The sequence below is a fragment of the Triticum aestivum genome, chromosome 1D, assembly GCF_018294505.1.
Source record: "Triticum aestivum cultivar Chinese Spring chromosome 1D, IWGSC CS RefSeq v2.1, whole genome shotgun sequence".
NCBI classification, from domain to species: domain Eukaryota; kingdom Viridiplantae; phylum Streptophyta; class Magnoliopsida; order Poales; family Poaceae; genus Triticum; species Triticum aestivum.
In genome coordinates, this window is record NC_057796.1 from 146,934,415 (window position 1) to 146,952,696 (window position 18,282).

Consider the following 18,282-nt stretch of genomic DNA (forward strand, 5'->3'; position numbering starts at 1 on the left):
TTCGGCAGATCGCCGGAAAAGGCCCCAAGATGGGATCTCATGGGTACAGAAGGTTGCGGCGGTGGAAAAGTGGTTTCGTGGCTCCCCTGGATGTTTTCAGGGTATAAGAGTATATATAGGTGAAATAAGTAGGTCGTTGGAGCTACGAGGGGCCCACGAGGGTGGGGGCGCGCCCACCCCCCTGGGGCGCACCCTCCTGCCTCGTTGCTTGCTTGACGTCCACTCCAAGTCTCCTGGATTGCGTTTGTTCCAAAAAAGATCCTCGCGAAGGTTTCGTTCCGTTTGATATTCCTTTTCTGCGAAACACTGAAATAGGCAAAAAAACAGCAAATTGCGCTGGGCCTTCGGTTAATAGGTTAGTCCCAAAAATAATATAAAGAGGTATATTAAAGCCCATTAAACATCCAAAACAGATAATATAATAGCATGGAACAATAAAAAATTATAGATACGTTGGAGACGTATCAAGCATCCCCAAGCTTAATTCCTGCTCGTCCTCAAGTAGGTAAATGATAAAACAGAATTTTTGAAGTGGAATGCTACCTAACATAATTTTTCAATGTAATTCTCTTTATTGTGGCATGAATGTTAGATCCAAAAGATTCTAGACAAAGTTTTAATATTGACATAAAAATAGTAATACTTCAAGCATGCTAACCAAGCAATTATGTCTTATCAAAATAAAATAGCCAAAGAAAGCTTATCCCTACAAAATCATATAGTTTGGCCATGCTTCATTTTCGTCACACAAAATGCTCCCATCATGCACAACCCCGATGACAAGCCGAGCAATTGGTTCATACTTTTTAACGCGCATCAGCCTTTTCAATCCTTACGCAATACATGAGCGCAAGCCATGGATATAGCACTATAGGTGGAATAGCATATGATGATGGGGGTTATGTGAGAAGACAAAAAGGAGAAAGTCTCACATTGACGCGGCTAATCAACGGGCTATGGAGATGCCCATCAATTGATGTTAATGCGAGGAGTAGGGATTGTCATGCAACGGATGCACTAGAGCTATAAATATATGAAAGCTCATCAAAAGAAACTAAGTGGGTGTGCATCCAACTTGCTTGCTCACGGAGACCTAGGGCATTTTGAGGAAGCCCATCATTGGAATATACAAGCCAAGTTCTATGATGAAAAATTCCCACTAGTATATGAAAGTGACAAAATAAGAAACTCTCTATCATGAAGATCATGGTGCTATTTTCAAGCACAAGTGTGGAAAAAGGATATTAACATTGTCCCTTCTCTCTTTTTCTCTCATATTTTTGTTTGGGCTTCTTTGGCCTCTTTTTTTATTTGGGCTTCTTTGGCCTCCTTTTTCTCGTCCGGTGTCTCATCCCGACTTGTGGGGAAATCATAGTCTCCATCATCCTTTCCTCACATGGGACAATGCTCTAATAATGATGATCATCACACTTTTGTTTACTCATAACTCAATATTACAACTCGATACTAGAACAAAATATGACTCTATGTGAATGCCTCTGGCGGTGTACCGGGATATGCAATGAATCAAGAGCGACATGTATGAAAGAATTATGAGGGTGGCTTTGCCACAAATACGATGTAAACTACATGATCATGCAAAGCAATATGACAATGATGGAGCGTGTCATAATAAACGGAACGGTGGAAAGTTGCATGGAAATATATCTCGGAATGGCTATGGAAATGCCATAATAGGTGGGTATGGTGGCTGTTTTGAGGAAGATATAAGGAGGCTTATGTGTGATAGAGCGTATCGTATCACGGGGTTTGGATGCACCGGCGAAGTTTGCACCACCTCTCGAAGTGAGAAAGGGCAATGCACGGTATCGTAGAGGCTAGCAAATTGTGAAAAGGTAAGAGTGCGTATAATCCATGGACTCACATTAGTCATAAAGAACTCATATACTTATTGCAAAAGTTTATTAGCCAACAAAGCAAAGTACTACTACGCACTCCCCTAGAGGGATAGATTGGTAGGAAAATACCATCGCTCGTCCCCGACCGCCACTCATAAGGAAAGCAATCAAAGAACACCCCATGCTTCAAATTTGTCACACAACGTTTACCATACGTGCATTACGGGACTTGCAATCCTCAACACAAGTATTTCTCAATTCCACAATTACCCAACTAGCATGACTCTAACATTACCACCTTTATATCTCAAAACAACTATCAAGTATCATAGTATTCTATGCACTCTATATGAAAGTTTCTTATTATACCATCTTGGATGCCTATCATATTATGACTAATTTTATAGCCAAAGAAAATTACCATGCTGTTCTAAAAGACTCTCAAAATAATATAAGTGAAGCATGAGAGATCAATAATTTCTATAAAATAAAACCACCACCGTGCTCTAAAATATATAGGTGAAGCACTAGAGCAAAATTATCGAGCTCAAAAGATATAAGTGAAGCATATAGAGTATTCTAATAAATTCTGATTCATGTGTGTCTCTCCCAAAAGGTGTGTACAGCAAGGATGATTGTGGTAAACTAAAAAACAAAGACTCAAATCATACAAGATGCTCCAAGCAAAACACATATCATGTGGTGAATAAAAATATAGCCTCAAGTAAAGTTACCGATAGACGAAGACGAAAGAGGGGATGCCTTCCGGGGCATCCTCAAGCTTAGGCTTTTGGTTGTCCTTGAATTTTACCTTGGGGTGCCTTGGGCATCCCCAATCTTAGGCTATTGCCACTCCTTATTCCATAATCCATCAAATCTTTACCCAAAAACTTGAAAACTTCACAACACAAAACTCAACAGAAAATCTCATGAGCTCCGTTAGTATAAGAAAACAAACCACCACCTTAAGGTACTATAATGAACTCATTCTTTATTTATATTTGTGTTAAAACTACTGTATTCCAACTTCTCTATGGTTCATACCCCCCGATACTAGTCATAGATTCATCAAAATAAACAAACAACACACGAAAAACAAAATCTGTCAAAAACAGAACAGTCTGTAGCAATCTGATTTGTTCGAATACTTCTGGAACTACAAAAATTCTTAAAAACTAGGATAACCTGGATAATTTGTATACTGATCTACTACAAAAAGAGTTGGTATTTTATCACGTTCTGGTGAGTTTTTACAATTATTTTCGTGAGCGCAAAGTTTCTGTCTTTTTCAGCAAGATCAAACAACTATCACCCAAGAAGATCCTATTAGTTCTTCTTGGCACAAACACTAATTAAAACATAAAACCAAATCTAAACAGAGGCTAGATGAATTTTTTATTACTAAACATAAACAAAAAGCAAGGAACAAAAATAAAATTGGGTTGCCTCCCGACACGCGCTATCGTTTAACGCCCCTAGCTAGGCATAAAAACAAGAATAGATCTAGGGATTGTCATCTTTGGTATGCAATCCATAAGTGGCTCTCATAATAGATTCATAAGGTAATTTAATTTTCTTCCTAGGAAAGTGTTCCATGCCTTTCCTTAATGGGAATTGGAATCTAATATTTCCTTCTTTCATATCAATAATTGCACCAATCGTTCTAAGGAAAGGTCTACCAAGAATAATAGGACATGTAGGATTGCAATCTATATCAAGAACAATGAAATCTACGGGCACATAATTCTTATTTGCAACAATAAGAACATCATTAATCCTTCCCATAGGTTTCTTAATGGTGGAATCCGCAAGATGCAAATTTAAAGAACAGTCATCAAATTCACGGAAACCTAGCACATCACACAAAGTTTTTGGAATCGTGGAAACACTAGCACCCAAATCACATAAAGCATAACATTCATTATTTTTAATCTTAATTTTAATAGTAGGTTCCCACTCATCATAGAGTTTTCTAGGGATAGAAACTTCTAATTCAAGATTTTCTTCATAGGATTGCATTAAAGCATCAACGATATGTTTGGTAAAAGCTTTATTTTGACTATAAGCATGAGGAGAATTTAACACGGATTGCAACAAGGAAATACAATCTATCAAAAAACAATTATCATGATTAAATTCCTTGAAATCCAAAATAGTGGGTTCATTGCTATGTAAAGTTTTGACCTCTTCAATCCCAATTTTACCAATTTTTGCATCAAGATCTAAAAACTCCGAATCATTGGGACGCCTTTTAACTAAAGTTGACTCATCTCCAGTCCCATCTTTATCAAGATTCATATTGGAAGACAAAGATTTAATTGGAGACACATCAATTACTTTTAGATCTTCATTATTATTGTCATGAAAACTAGAAGAACATGCTTTTACAAAGCAATCTTTTTAGCACGCATCCTAGCGGTTCTTTCTTTGCACTCATCAAAGGAAATTCTCATGGCTTTCAGAGACTCATTGATATCATGCTTAGGTGGAATAGATCTAAGTTTCAAAGAATCAACATCAAGAGAAATTCTATCCACGTTCCTAGCCAACTCATCAATCTTAGGCAATTTTTCTTCAAGCAAAGCATTGAAATTCTTTTACGAAATCAGAAATTGTTTAACACTAGTCTCAAAATTAGAGGGCATCTTATTAAAATTTCCATAAGAGTTGTTGTAGGAATTACCATAATTATTAGAGGAATTACTAGGGAACGACCTAGAATTAAAGTTTCCTCTATACCCGTTATTACCAAAGTTGTTCCTACCAACAAAATTCACATCCAAAGATTCATTATTATTCTCAATAATAGTGGAAAAAGGCATATCATTAGGATCATAAGAAACACTCTTATTAGCAAACAATTTCATAAGTTCATCCATCTTTCCACTCAAAACATTAATCTCTTCTATCGCATGAACCTTTTTACTAGTAGATCTTTTGGTGTGCCATTGAGAATAATTAACCATAATATTATCTAGGAGTTTAGTAGCTTCTCCTAAAGTGATTTCCATAAAAGTGCCTCCCGCGGCCGAATCTAAAAGATTTCTAGAAGCAAAATTCAATCCGGCATATTTTTTTTATAATCATCCATAAATTCAAACCATGTGTAGGGCGATTACGTATCATTAATTTCATCCTCTCCCAAGCTTGTGCAACATGCTCATGATCATGTTGCTTAAAATTCATAATATCGTTTCTAAGAGAGATGATCTTAGCGGGAGGAAAATACTTAGAGATAAAAGCATCTTTGCACTTATTCCACGAATCAATACTGTTTTTAGGCAAAGAAGAGAACCAAGTTTTAGCACGATCTCTAAGAGAAAACGGAAATAGCTTCAATTTAACAATATCATTATCCACATCTTTCTTCTTTTGGATATCACACAAATCAACAAAGTTGTTTAGATGGGTAGCGGCATCTTCACTAGGAAGGCCAGAAAATTGATCTTTCATGACAAGATTCAATAGAGCAACATTAATTTCACAAGATTCAGCATCGGTAATAGGAGCAATCGGAGTGCTAATAAAATCATTATTTTTGGTATTGGAAAAGTCACACAATTTAGTATTATCTTGAGCCATCGTGACAAACAATCAATCCAACACACAAGCAAACAAGAAGCGATCGGAAAGAAGCGGACGGAAAAGGGCGAATAAAACTGCAAGGGTGAAGTGGGGGAGAGGAAAACGAGAGGCAAATGGCAAATAATGTAATGCGAGGGATAAGAGTTTGTGATGGGTAATTGGTATGTCGTGACTTGTGCGTAGATCTCCCCGGCAACGGCGCCAGAAATCCTTCTTGCTACCTCTTGAGCATGCTTTGGTTTTCCCTTGAAGAGGAAAGGGTGATGCAGCAAAGTAGCGTAAGTATTTCCCTCAGTTTTTGAGAATCAAGGTATCAATCCAGTAGGAGACTACACGCAAATCGCCTAGTACCTACACAAACAATCAAGAACCTTGCAACCAACGCGATAAAGGGGTTGTCAATCCCTTCACGGCCACTTGCAAAAGTGAGATCTGATAAAGATAATAAGATAAATATTTTGGTATTTTTTTTGTATAGACTGGAAAATAAAGATTGCAAAATAAATAGTAAACTAGAATTGTAGATTGGAAACTTATATGATGTAAAGTAGACCCGGGGGCCACAGGTTTCACTCGTGGCTTCTCTCAAGATAGCATATATTATGGTGGGTGAACAAATTACTGCCGAGCAATTGATAGAAAAGCGCATAGTTATGATGATATCTAAGGCAATGATCATGAATATAGGTATCACGTCTGTGTCAAGTAGAACGAAACGATTCTGCATCTACTACTATTACTCCACACATCGACCACTATCCAGCATGCATCTAGAGTATTAAGTTCATAAGAACGGAGGAACGCATTAGGCAAGATGACATGATGTAGATGGATAAACTCAAGCAATATGATATAAACCCCATCTTTTTATCCTCGATGGCTACAATACAATACGTGTCGTTTCCCTTTCTGTCACTGGATCGAGCACCACAAGATTGAACCCAAAGCTAAGCACTTCTCCCATTGCAAGAAAGGTCAATCTAGTAGGCCAAACTAAACCGATAATTCGAAGAGACTTGCAAAGATATCAAATCATGCATATAAGAATTCAGAGAAGGATCAAATAATATTCATAGATAATCAAGTTCATAAACCCACAATTCATTTGATCTCGGCAAACACCGCAAAAAGTATTACATTGAATAGATCTCCAAGAAGATCGAGGAGAACTTTGTATTGAGATCCAAAGAGAGAGAAGAAGCCATCTAGCTAATAACTATGGACCTGAAGGTCTGTGGTAAACTACTCACACATCATCGGAGAGGCTATGGTGTTGATGTAGAAGCCCTCCGTGATCGAATCCCCCTCCGGCAGATCGCTGGAAAAGGCCCCAAGGTGGGATCTCACAGGTACAGAAGGTTGCGGCGGTGGAAAAGTGGTTTCGTGGCTCCCCTCGATGTTTTCAGGGTATAAGAGTATATATATAGGTGAAAGAAGTAGGTCGGTGGAGCTACGAGGGGCCCACGAGGGTGGGGGCTGCGCCCACCCCCCTGGGGCGTGCCCTCCTGCCTCGTGGCCGCCTCGTTGCTTCCTTGACGTCCACTCCAAGTCTCCTGGATTGCGTTTGTTACAAAAAAGATCCTCGCGAAGGTTTTGTTCCGTTTGGATTCCGTTTGATATTCCTTGTCTGCGAAACACTGAAATAGGCATAAAAACAGCAAATTGCACTGGGCCTTCGGTTAATAGGTTATTCCCAAAAATAATATAAAAAGGTATATTAAAGCCCATTAAACATCCAAAACAGATAATATATTAGAATGGAACAATAAAAAATTATAGATACGTTGGAGACGTATCATCCCCCGTCAAGGACGAAGCCGCGATGAACGTGCTGCGACTGGAATTCCGCCTCGCCAGCGTTTTGGACTATCTTACTCGACTGAAAGTGGCAATGTCGCGGATCGACACGGAGCTTTGGCTAGGCCCGATGTTCCAGAATGATCTCAAGTCTCTGATGACTCGACTCGATGAAATCCCTGGCTGAGTGCAGGCGTGGAAGAAGTCATCTGCCCGCTGCGGCAGTGACATGGCTCTGTCTCTGGTCCGTGTTCATTGCAAGGAAGTCAAAGAAGAGAAGCTGGCGTCTCTCAAAGTCGCCAACACCAAGAATCTTCAATTCCAATCCTTCATGGAGACCTTCAACGACGCTGCTACTCGTATTGCAGACGGCATTGACCTTGACAATTTCGTCGAGCCAGCAAGCCCTACTCCCGCCGAGTGAAAACTTGAAAACTTGATTCTATTTGCCTCGGAATGCCGAGTGATCCTGTAATCATTAAAACTCTTTCGGGCTTAACGCCCGAGTACTTCTGCTGATGGTTTTGAACCTTCATGGATTTATCCGAGCTTGGTTGCTATATTTGTATCGCCTTCTGATTTTTGACTTAGGCGAATCTAGGATCGTGGCTGAATCTCTGAGTGAGAGGATTGCTCTCTACTCGGAGTAGTCGTTGTACTTGTGGTGCAGCTCGGAGTGCAACTGTACGTTGTACTTGTGGTGCAGCTCGGAGTGCAACCATACGTTGTACTTGCGGCGCAGCCCAGAGCGCAACCATACATTGTGCTTGTGGCGCAGCTCAGAGTGCAACCATACGTTGTACTTGTGGCGCAGCTCAGAGTACGCGGTCAAGCCTCCGAGTGAGAAGGTTGCTCTTCATTCGGAGGGTTTTTGTAACTTAGGCCAGTACAGGATCGCAGCTAAGCCCCCGAGTGGGAGGGTTGCTCTTCACTCAGAGTGTTTTTGTAATTTAGGCAAGTACGGGATCATAGCTAAGCCCCCGAGTGAGAGGGTTGCTCTTCACTTGGAGTGTGTTTGTAACTTAGGCGAGTACGGGATCGCAGCTAAGCCCCCGAGTGAGAGGGTTGCTCTTCACTCAGAGTGTGTTTGTAACTTAGGCGAGTACGGGATCGCAGCTAAGCCCCTGAGTGAGAGGGTTGCTCTTCACTTGGAGTGTTTTTATATCTTAGGCGAGTACGAGATCGCAGCTAAGCCCCCGAGTGAGAGGGTTGCTCTTCACTCGGAGTGTTTTTGTAACTTAGGCGAGTACAGGATCGCAGCTAAGCCCCCGAGTGAGAGGCTTGCTCTTCACTTGGAGTGTGTTTGTAACTTAGGCGAGTACGGGATCGCAGCTATGCCCTGAGTGAGAGGGTTGCTCTTCACTCAGATTGTTTTTGTAACTTAGGCAAGTACGGGATCGCAGCTAAGCCCCCGAGCGAGAGGGTTGCTCTTCACTCGGAGTGTTTTTGTAACTTAGGCGAGTACGGGATCACAGCTAAGCCCCCGAGTGAGAGGGTTGCTCTTCACTCGGATTGTGTTTGCAACTTAGGCGAGTACGGGATCGCAGCTAAGCCCCCCGAGTGAGAGGGTTGCTCTTCACTTGGAGTGTTTTTGAAACTTAGGCGAATCGGGTTCGCGGCTAAGCCACCCACTGGGGGATTTGAATTCACATGCTTATGTGATAACAATCATTAAGATACTACAAAAACCATGTCTTTGATAAGCAAACTGAAGGATTCTTATTACAACTCGTCGATCCGAGTGTTTAGGTATAAAAACGGCAGAGTAGATCCGCATTCCACGAGCGTGGCTCGTCTTCTTTCTTGGCTACGTTGTAGAGGTGATACGCCCCGTTGTGGAGCACATTGGTTATGATGAAGGGCCCTTCCCAGGCCGAAGCAAGCTTGTGAGGCTGTTTCTGATGCACTCGGAGCACAAGGTCTCCTTCCTAAAATGCTCAGCCTCTGACATTTCGGGCATGGAATCGACGCAGGTCCAGCTGATAGATGGTCGACCGGATCAGAGCCATCTCTCGTTCTTCCTCTAGGAGATCAACTGCGTCTTGGCGTGCCTGTTTTGCTTCTGCTTCTGAGAAGAGCTCTACTCGGGGAGCATTGTGCAACAAATCACTTGGAAGTACAGCTTCAACACCATATACCATGAAAAAAGGGGTTCGGTCAGTCGACCGATTGGGAGTCACTCTCAGTCCCCATAGGACAGATGGCAACTCAGTCACCCAAGCTCCAGCTGCATGCTTGAGATCACGCATCAATCGGGGTTCAACCCTTGAAGGATTAAGCCATTTTCCCTTTCCGCCTGCCCATTTGACTGCGGGTGCGCAACAGATGCATAATCGACCCGAGTGCCTTGGGATGCGCAAAACGTTCTGAACTCATCAGAATCAAAGTTGTAGCCGTTATCTGTGATAATGCTGTGAGGGACTCCATATCTAAATATCAGCTCTCTGATGAAACTAATGGCAGTGCTTGAGTCAAGATTCTTGATAGGCTTGGCTTCGATCCACTTGGTGAATTTGTCGACTGCTACAAGCAAATGAGTGAAGCCGCTTCTGCCGGTCTTGAAAGGTCCAACCATGTCCAGCCCCCAAACTGCAAATGGCCAGACGAGTGGGATAGTATTCAAGGCAGACGCAGGCTTGTGGGACATGTTCGAGTAAAACTGATAGCCTTCGCATTTGTCGACTATATCTTTAGCCATCTCATTTGCACGCGGCCAGTAAAATCCTGCTCGGTATGCTTTGGCCACGATGGTCCGAGAGGATGCATGGTGACCATAGGTCCCCGAGTGGATCTTATTTAGGACCAGTCGACCTTCTTCTGGAGAGATGCAACACTGAGCAACTCCGGTAACACTTTCTCTGTAAAGCTATCCACTTATCACTGTGAAGGCTTTGGATCGGCGGAAAATCTGGCGGGCCTCATCTTCATCCTCTGGGAGCTCCTGCCTGAGCAGGTATGCAATATATGGCACCATCCAGTCAGGGGTGAGCACTAAAACCTCCATGATTAAGTCGACTACAGCTGGGACTTCGATCTCAGTCAGATTGGTTGAGCTTATCGGTTGCGGGGGTTCCTTTGTAACAGGATCTTCTTGAACTGACGGGGTGTGGAGATGCTCCAAGAACACATTACTGGGGATAGGTTTCCGAGTGGAACCTATTTTCGCCAGATCATCAGCTGCTTGATTCTTGATTTGGGGTATGTGGTGGAGCTCTAACCCCTCAAACTTCTTCTCTAATTTCCTCACTGCATTGTAGTAACCAGTCATAGCTGGGCTCCTGATATCCCATTCCTTCATTACCTGATTGACCACCAGGTCTGAGTCACTGTAGACCATCAGGCACCGGACGCTGAGTGAGATGGCCATACACAGCCCATATAGGAGTGCCTCATACTCAGCCTCATTGTTTGAAGAGTCGGAGTGAATTTGGAGGACATAACTGAGCTTTTCGCCTCTTGGGGACACCAGGACCACTCCAGCACCAGAACCATTCAACATCTTGGACCCATCAAAGAACATGGTCCAATGTTCCAAGTGAATCTGAGTTGGTTGCTACTGTTCGATCCACTCGGCCAGGTAATCTGCTATTGCCTGAGACTTGATCACCTTTTTTGCTTCGAACTTGATATCCAAAGGGAGGAGTTCAATTGCCCACTTGGCCACTCGACCGGTTGCATCTTGATTGTTCAAGATTTCTGATAATGGAGCATCGCTGACAACTGAAACCGAGTGGTCTGCGAAGTAATGTGCAATTTTCTTCGTGGTCATATAAATCCCGTAGACAAGCTCTCGTAATGTGGATACCTTTGCTTGGACGGAGTCGATACTTCAGAGATATAGTACACTGGGCATTGAACTTTATAGGCTTTGCCTTCTTCCTCCCGCTCGACTGTGAGCACCGTGCTGACAACTTGTCCGGTGGCTGCGATATATAGTAGTAGAGGCTCTTTGCTGATTTGGGCGGCAAGCACCGACTGGGTGGAAAGCAGGGCTTTGAGCTCTACAAGCGCTGCTTCAGCTTCGGGAGTCCACTCGAACTTGTCAGATTTCTTCATCAGTCAGTAAAGAGGAAGTGCCTTTTCATCGAGACGAGAAATGAATCGAGTCAATGTAGCCAAACAACCAGTAAGCTTCTGCACATCATGCACACACACAGGGCGTTTCATTCAGAGAATTGCTCCAATTTTTTCTGGGTTTGTGTCGATTCCTCGTTTGGAAACGAGAAAACCGAGTAACTTTCCACCTAGGACTCCGAATGTGCACTTTGACGGATTGAGCTTGATATCATATCTTCTTAAGTTGGTAAATGTTTCAGCGAGGTCAGTCAGCAGGTCGGAACCTTTACGTGACTTGACCACAATATTATCCATGTATGCTTCCATGTTCCGACTGATTTGAGTGAGCAGGCACTTCTGGACCATGCGCATGAATGTGGCGTCAGCATTCTTGAGACCAAAGGGCATGGTAACATAGCAAAAGCACCGAAATGGGGTGATGAAGGCTGTGGCCCGATTGATGTGCTTGAAATCAATACACATACGAAGTGAATCATCTTTCTTGGGGACCATGACAACATTGGCGAGCCACTCGGAGTGGTATATCTCTCGGATGGACTCTGCTGCCAGAAGTCGAGCTACCTCTTCAGCAATTGCCATCCTCTTCTCCACGGCGAACCGACGGAGATGTTCCTGAATGGGTTTTGCTTTTGGGTCAACGCACAAATGGTGCTCAGCCAGTCCCCTGGGTACACCCGACATGTGAGATGGTTTCCATGCGAAGATGTCCCAGTTCTCATGGAGGAACTGGATGAGCGCTTCTTCCTATTTGCTATCGAGTGTTGTTGAGATGTGGGTCGGAGCAGCATTGAGATCAGTTGGGTGAATATGAACATGCTTTGTTTCACCGGCCGACTGAAATGCGGACTCCGAAGCAGGCTTCTTAGCACGCAACAAGTCACTCGGATCTGCATTCTTCTGATATTCTTCCCACTCTACTGCCGCCATCTGCTCATCGGCAATCTTTGAGCCCTTCTGGAGGCACTCTTCTGCTCTTTGCCGATTCCCTGTGACCGTGATCACACCTCTAGGACCAGGCATCTTCAATTTGAGGTAAACGTAACATGGTCGAGCCATAAAACGAGCATATGCAAGCCTGCCTAGAATAGCATGGTAGGCACTATGAAAATCCACCACCTCAAATGTCAACTTTTCCTTGCGGTAATTCTTTGAATCACCGATAACCACGTCAAGGGTGATCTGACCGAGTGAATCTGCTTTCTTTCCTGGGATGACTCCATGGAATCGCATGTTGCTCTCAATGAGCTTGGACATCAGGATGCCCATCCCTCTGAGGGTCTTGGCGTACAGAATGTTCAAGCCACCGCCACCATCCATCAGAACCTTGGTCAGTCGGGTGCCCCCAACGACTAGGTCGACCACCAACGCTCGCCCGGGGGGTAGCAACATGTGCTGGGTGATCGGACTGGTCGAATGTTATGGGAGTTTTTGACCACTTCAAATACATCGTAGTTGCCGGAGCAACCATGTTCACTTCTCTATTGATAACTTTTAGTCGACTTTTGCTCTCGATGTCAGCAAAAATCACCAAAGTAGCATTTACATTGGGGTAATCGTCATCTTCCTCTTTGTCCTCTTCCTTGTCAGATTCTTTCTCCTTCTCACTGGGCTGACCCTCTCGGAAACTCTGAATCAGGATTTGGCACTGTCGAGTGGTATGCTTGGGCAGAATCAAGTTACCCTCTTCATCTTTTTTAGTGTGTATGTGACACGGTAAATCAAGAACGTCATTTCCCGTTTGATCTTCCACTTTTTTAGGTGTCCATGGACCTTTAGGCTTTCCTTTGAACTTCCCTTGATTCAGAACTACATCCTCAGCAGGACCTGCAGGTTCTGCTTTGCGCTGATGTCGCTTGAAGCTACGTAGGTATTTCCCTCAGATATGAAACCAAGGTTATCGAACCAGTAGGAGAACCAAGCAACACAACGTAAACAGCCCCTGCACACAGATAACAAATCCTTGCAACCCGACGTGTTAAAGGGGTTGTCAATGCCTTCTGGGGTACGACGCCTCAAGATAAGCAAACGGACGTGAGATAAATTGTAGTAGATTGATAGATCGAATGCCAAACAAAGTAAATAGAAATAAAACACAGCTAGGTATTTTTGTATTTTTGGTTTAATAGATCTGAAAATAAATGCAAGGAAAAAGTAGATCGCAAAGGCAAATATATGAGAAAGAGACCCGGGGGCCGCAGGTTTCACTAGTGGCTTCTCTCGAGAAAAATAGAAAATGGTGGGTGAACAAATTACTGTTGGGCAATTGATAGAACTTCAAATAATCATGAGGATATCCAGGCAATGATCATTATATAGGCATCATGTCCAAGATTAGTAGACCGACTCCTGCCTGCATCTACTACTATTACTCCACACATTGACCGCTATCCAGCATGCATCTAGTGTATTAAGTTCATGGAGAAACAGAGTAATGCAATAAGAACGATGACATGATGTAGACAAGATCTATCTATGTAGAGATAGACCCCATCGTTTTATCTTTAGTAGCAACGATACATACGTGTTGGTTCCCCTTCTGTCACTGGGATCAAGCACCATAAGATCGAACCCACTACAAAGCACCTCTTCCCATTGCAAGATAAATAGATCAAGTTCGCCAAACAAAACCCAAATATCGGAGAAGAAATACGAGGCTATAAGCAATCATGCAAATAAGAGATCAAAGAAACTCAAATATCTTTCATGGATATAAAAAGATATATCTGATCATAAACTCAAAGTTCATCCGATCCCAACAAACACACCGCAAAAGAGTTACATCATATGGATCTCCAAGAGACCATTGTATTGAGAATTCAGCGAGAGAGAGGAAGCCATCTAGCTACTAACTAGGGACCAGAAGGTCTACAAAGAACTACTCACGCATCATCGGAGAGGCACCAATGGAGGTGGTGAACCCCATCCGAGATGGTGTCTAGATTGGATCTGGTGGTTCTGGACTCTGCGGCGGCTGGATGAATATTTCGTCCACTCCCCTAGGGTTTTGGGAATATTGGGGTATTTATAGAGCAAAGAGGTGGTCCGGGGGGCACCCGAGGTGGGCACAACCCACCAGGGCGCGCCTGGGCCTCCTGGCGCGCCCTGGTGGGTTGTGCCCTCCTCGAGGCACCCCCAGGCGCAGCCAGGGCCCATTATGTTCCTTCTGGTCCCAAAAAATCTTCGTGGAGTTTTGTTGAGTTTGGACTCCGTCTGATATTGATTTCCTGTGATGTAAAAAACATGCATAAAATAGCAACTGGCACTTAGCACTATGTCAATAGGTTAGTACCAAAAAATGATATAAACTGACTATAAAATGATTATAAAACATCCAAGATTGATAATATAACAGCATGGAACAATAAAAAATTATAGATACGTTGGAGACGTATCATGCGCTTCTGCTTTCGACTGGAATTTCCGCCTCCGGCGTCTTGGGCGACTGGTTTGCTCTTGCCACTGCGGAGTCGATCTTCTTCTTCACCATTAGCGTAACGAGTGGCTGTTTCCATCATTCGACCCAGGGACATATCCCCCGTCTGACCGAATTTCAGGTTGAGCTCTCTTTATCGAACGCCCTCTTTGAAGGCGGACACTGCCTGGTGCTCTGATACATTTTCTACAGTATGATGAAGGGTAGTGCATCTCTAAATAAAGTCTCTCAGAGTCTCATTCTGCTTCTGAACGCAGTGCTGCAACTCAGCCAACCCAGCTGGTTGCTTGCAGGTGCCCTCAAATGTTTTGACAAACACTCGGGCCAACTCTTCCCAATAGAAAATACTTCCAGGGGGCAACTGATTCAACCAGGCCCCGGCTGAACCTTCAAGCATCAGGGGGAGGTGCTTCATGGCTACATCATCATTGCCTCCACCAATCTGTACTGCCACTCGGAAGTCTTCTAGCCATGTGTCGGCCTTCGACTCACCGGTGAACTTACTTACGCCCGTCGCCAACCTGAAGTTGGGAGATATCTCAGCAGCTCGGATGGCTCTGCTGAAAAATTCAGGCCCAGAAACATGTACTCTGCCTCCAGTCGAACGGTTTCTGTCTTGTCCGTCTCTGTGTGCCCGGCCTCTTCGACCAAACCTTGTACGAGAAGTGATCTTGCATCAAACCCAGGCTCGCTTGGGTCGGCTGGAGCTCTCCGCTCATCACCATACGGACGCCTGTCATCATATCGCCGAGGCACATATGACCCGCCCCTCAGAGGGGGCGTAGGCACTCGACGGTGGTCATCACGGGCATATCGATGATCATACTGTCCCTAGCCTCGATCCAGGTACTGATCCTGGTAGGGACCACGATCGTCATGTCGCAGAGGCGATCTTGGACTGTGTGCCGACTGAACTGTGTCGGCAACCATAGATCTGCCGTGGATTCTGTTGCGCGATTGAGAAACAACTGAGTTTTGCTCACCCGCCGCTCGGAGCAATGCTCGGATCTACAGCAAACCTCTACCAGCTTATGAATGAGATGGATGAATTGACTCTGCTATACGTGCTGTAGCTGCAAGATTTTGGACCGGAGTGCGATATACCTGAGTTTCAGGCGGGAACAATTGTCGTGGCCGTCGACTGGATTCGGGGATTTGCCAACGGGCGCGTTCGTCGAGTGAATGTTGGAGATTCTCCAGACGTGTGCGCTCAGCTAAAGTAGCCAGGCGCGCAGCCTCTAAGGCTCGAGCCTTAGATGTCTCCCCAACGATGGGGGTATGGAGTGCCTCCACGTTGCGATGATGCAGCTCTTCCCTCTGCTCTGAAGTGATGGCTTGGGGATGGTACTCGTCATGACCATGCGACGGGCCGCCGCTGCCATCGCCACCGCCATCGCGATGGAACCCAGGCGGACTGCACGGTGAGTCGACCATGAGGACTTCCGCCGCAGGGTCACAACTCCTACACTCGGAGAGAGTATCTGCGGAACCAGTCGACAGATCAAATGGTCCATAGAGAGATTCGTCCGGCTCAATAGCCGCAACTTGAGGGGTGGCCGACTGGCAAGCCACCGCATGCTTCACCCACCGCTGAAGCCGCGAACGCTCGGATCGCCTGCGGCGGCTTACGGCGGGAGAGTAGATGACACGGGAGCCAACCGATACTGGGTCGATGGCTGCCGCAGGAGGACGCCGCAGGCACTCGCGCGGAAATGCGCTGCCCCACGGACGGGAAGTGCCTCGATGTCGAGGGGGGCTCTTGGAGCCAGGCGGAGTCGTCGGCGACGAAGAAGAGTGCGCCAAGACGGATCTCGCAGCCCAAGGCCAAACCACCACCGGAAACCATATTGATGGAGATCAGAAAAACTGCAACCTCACCGGAAGTCGCTAAGACGCCGGCCCCAAGGTGGGCACCAACTGTCGTGGTAGCAAGTCTGACAGTAAGAATAGGGGGTACGTAGGAGGAGGCAAGGCCCTAGCTACGTCGAGGTCGTGCACGCCAGGTTTACGAGTTCAGGCCCTTCTCGGAGGAAGTAATAGCCCTACGTCTTGGTGCCCAGAGGCTTGGTCGACTGGATTATGCGTGAGAGTTATAGGGGGTGCGAACCCTTGTGCCAGAGGAGGGGGTGGCTTTTATAGAGTGCGGCAAGCCCCTCCAGCCCTCAGTTACACAGGGTTCAATGTACGTTAAGGCAGGAGTGTTACTAGTAACGCTAGCAATAAATGACTATAATGATCTTTAAGACTACGGAGTGAACGCCTGACCGTTGCCATCCTGGGGTGGCTTTAGACCTTCTGTACTCCGAGTTGTTCTTCATGTGGTCGAGTGATTCTATCTTGGTCGAGTGGAATTGGGGTATTTGAGTGAAATAACTAGTCGAGTGGATTGCACTCCAAGGTGATTTCAGTCGGTTTCTTCTGTTGCACTCCGAATGTCCCTGATTCTAGGGTTGTGTCCTTGGGTAGGACGTCTAGGTCAGGCCTATGACCCTACCCTAGGTATATGTCATCATCAAGTGGTAATCAGGCTGCGAAGGATGCAGCTAAGCTTGCTGAGGAGGCTGCCATTCGTGTTTGTGATTAGCAGGTTTTGACTTATGAGGAGGCTCTTCACACTTATCATGAGGCTCTGTCTGGTTACACTCAGTGGCTTGATGATGATGCTCATGCCGTGGCTATTCTCACTGCTAGTGTTCTGCCTCAGTTTGCCTCTGAGTTCCTTGGCCTCCCTACCATATTTGAGATGTGGACCCATCTTCATCAGCGCTATCAGCCCTCTAGTGATACCTTTTACCTGTTCGTGGTCCATCAGGAGCATGCTTCTTCAGCAGGATGACTCCACTGCTATCTAACGTCAACTTGATTCTCTCCGCACTGCTGGTCATCATACTTGCCAGTGTTGCCAGTCTATGCAGGCTGATTTGGAGTTTCATCGTGTCTATGAGTTTTTATCTCGGCTTCGTAATGAGTTTGAGCCATGACACGCTCAGTTGTTTGCTCGTGGCCGTATTTCTCTCATGGAGGTGCTTTCTGAGATTCGTGCTGAGGAGATTCGCTTACGTGGCGCTAGTTTACTTGAGGTTCCCTCTGTGCTTGCTGCTCAAGCTCCTGCTATGCAACCTGCTACACCGACTCCTTCCCGCTGCAGTGCTCCATCGCTCTTGCCCACCCCTACTGGCGGTCAGGGTCGCACTCGTCCTCATTGCGCTTACTACAACCAGGATGGTCATGTTGAGTCTCAATGCTTCCATAAGAAGCGACACATGCGTAAGGCGTGGGCATCATCTTTAGGGACTTCTACTTCGACTTCGACATCTTCAGCCACTGCCTTTACTGGGTAGGATAATCTAAGACTTAAACGTCTGCTTGCTGCTTCAGGATCTTCTTCGACGGGTACTGCAGGTCCTATGAATGACGCTTCCCGCATTGAGCAACCACCCTCTACACAGTCAAGTACATCCCTGTGGGTACTGGACTCCGGAGCTTCTTTTCGTATGTCTTCTCATTCTTCCAATTTGTCCTCTCTTGGAT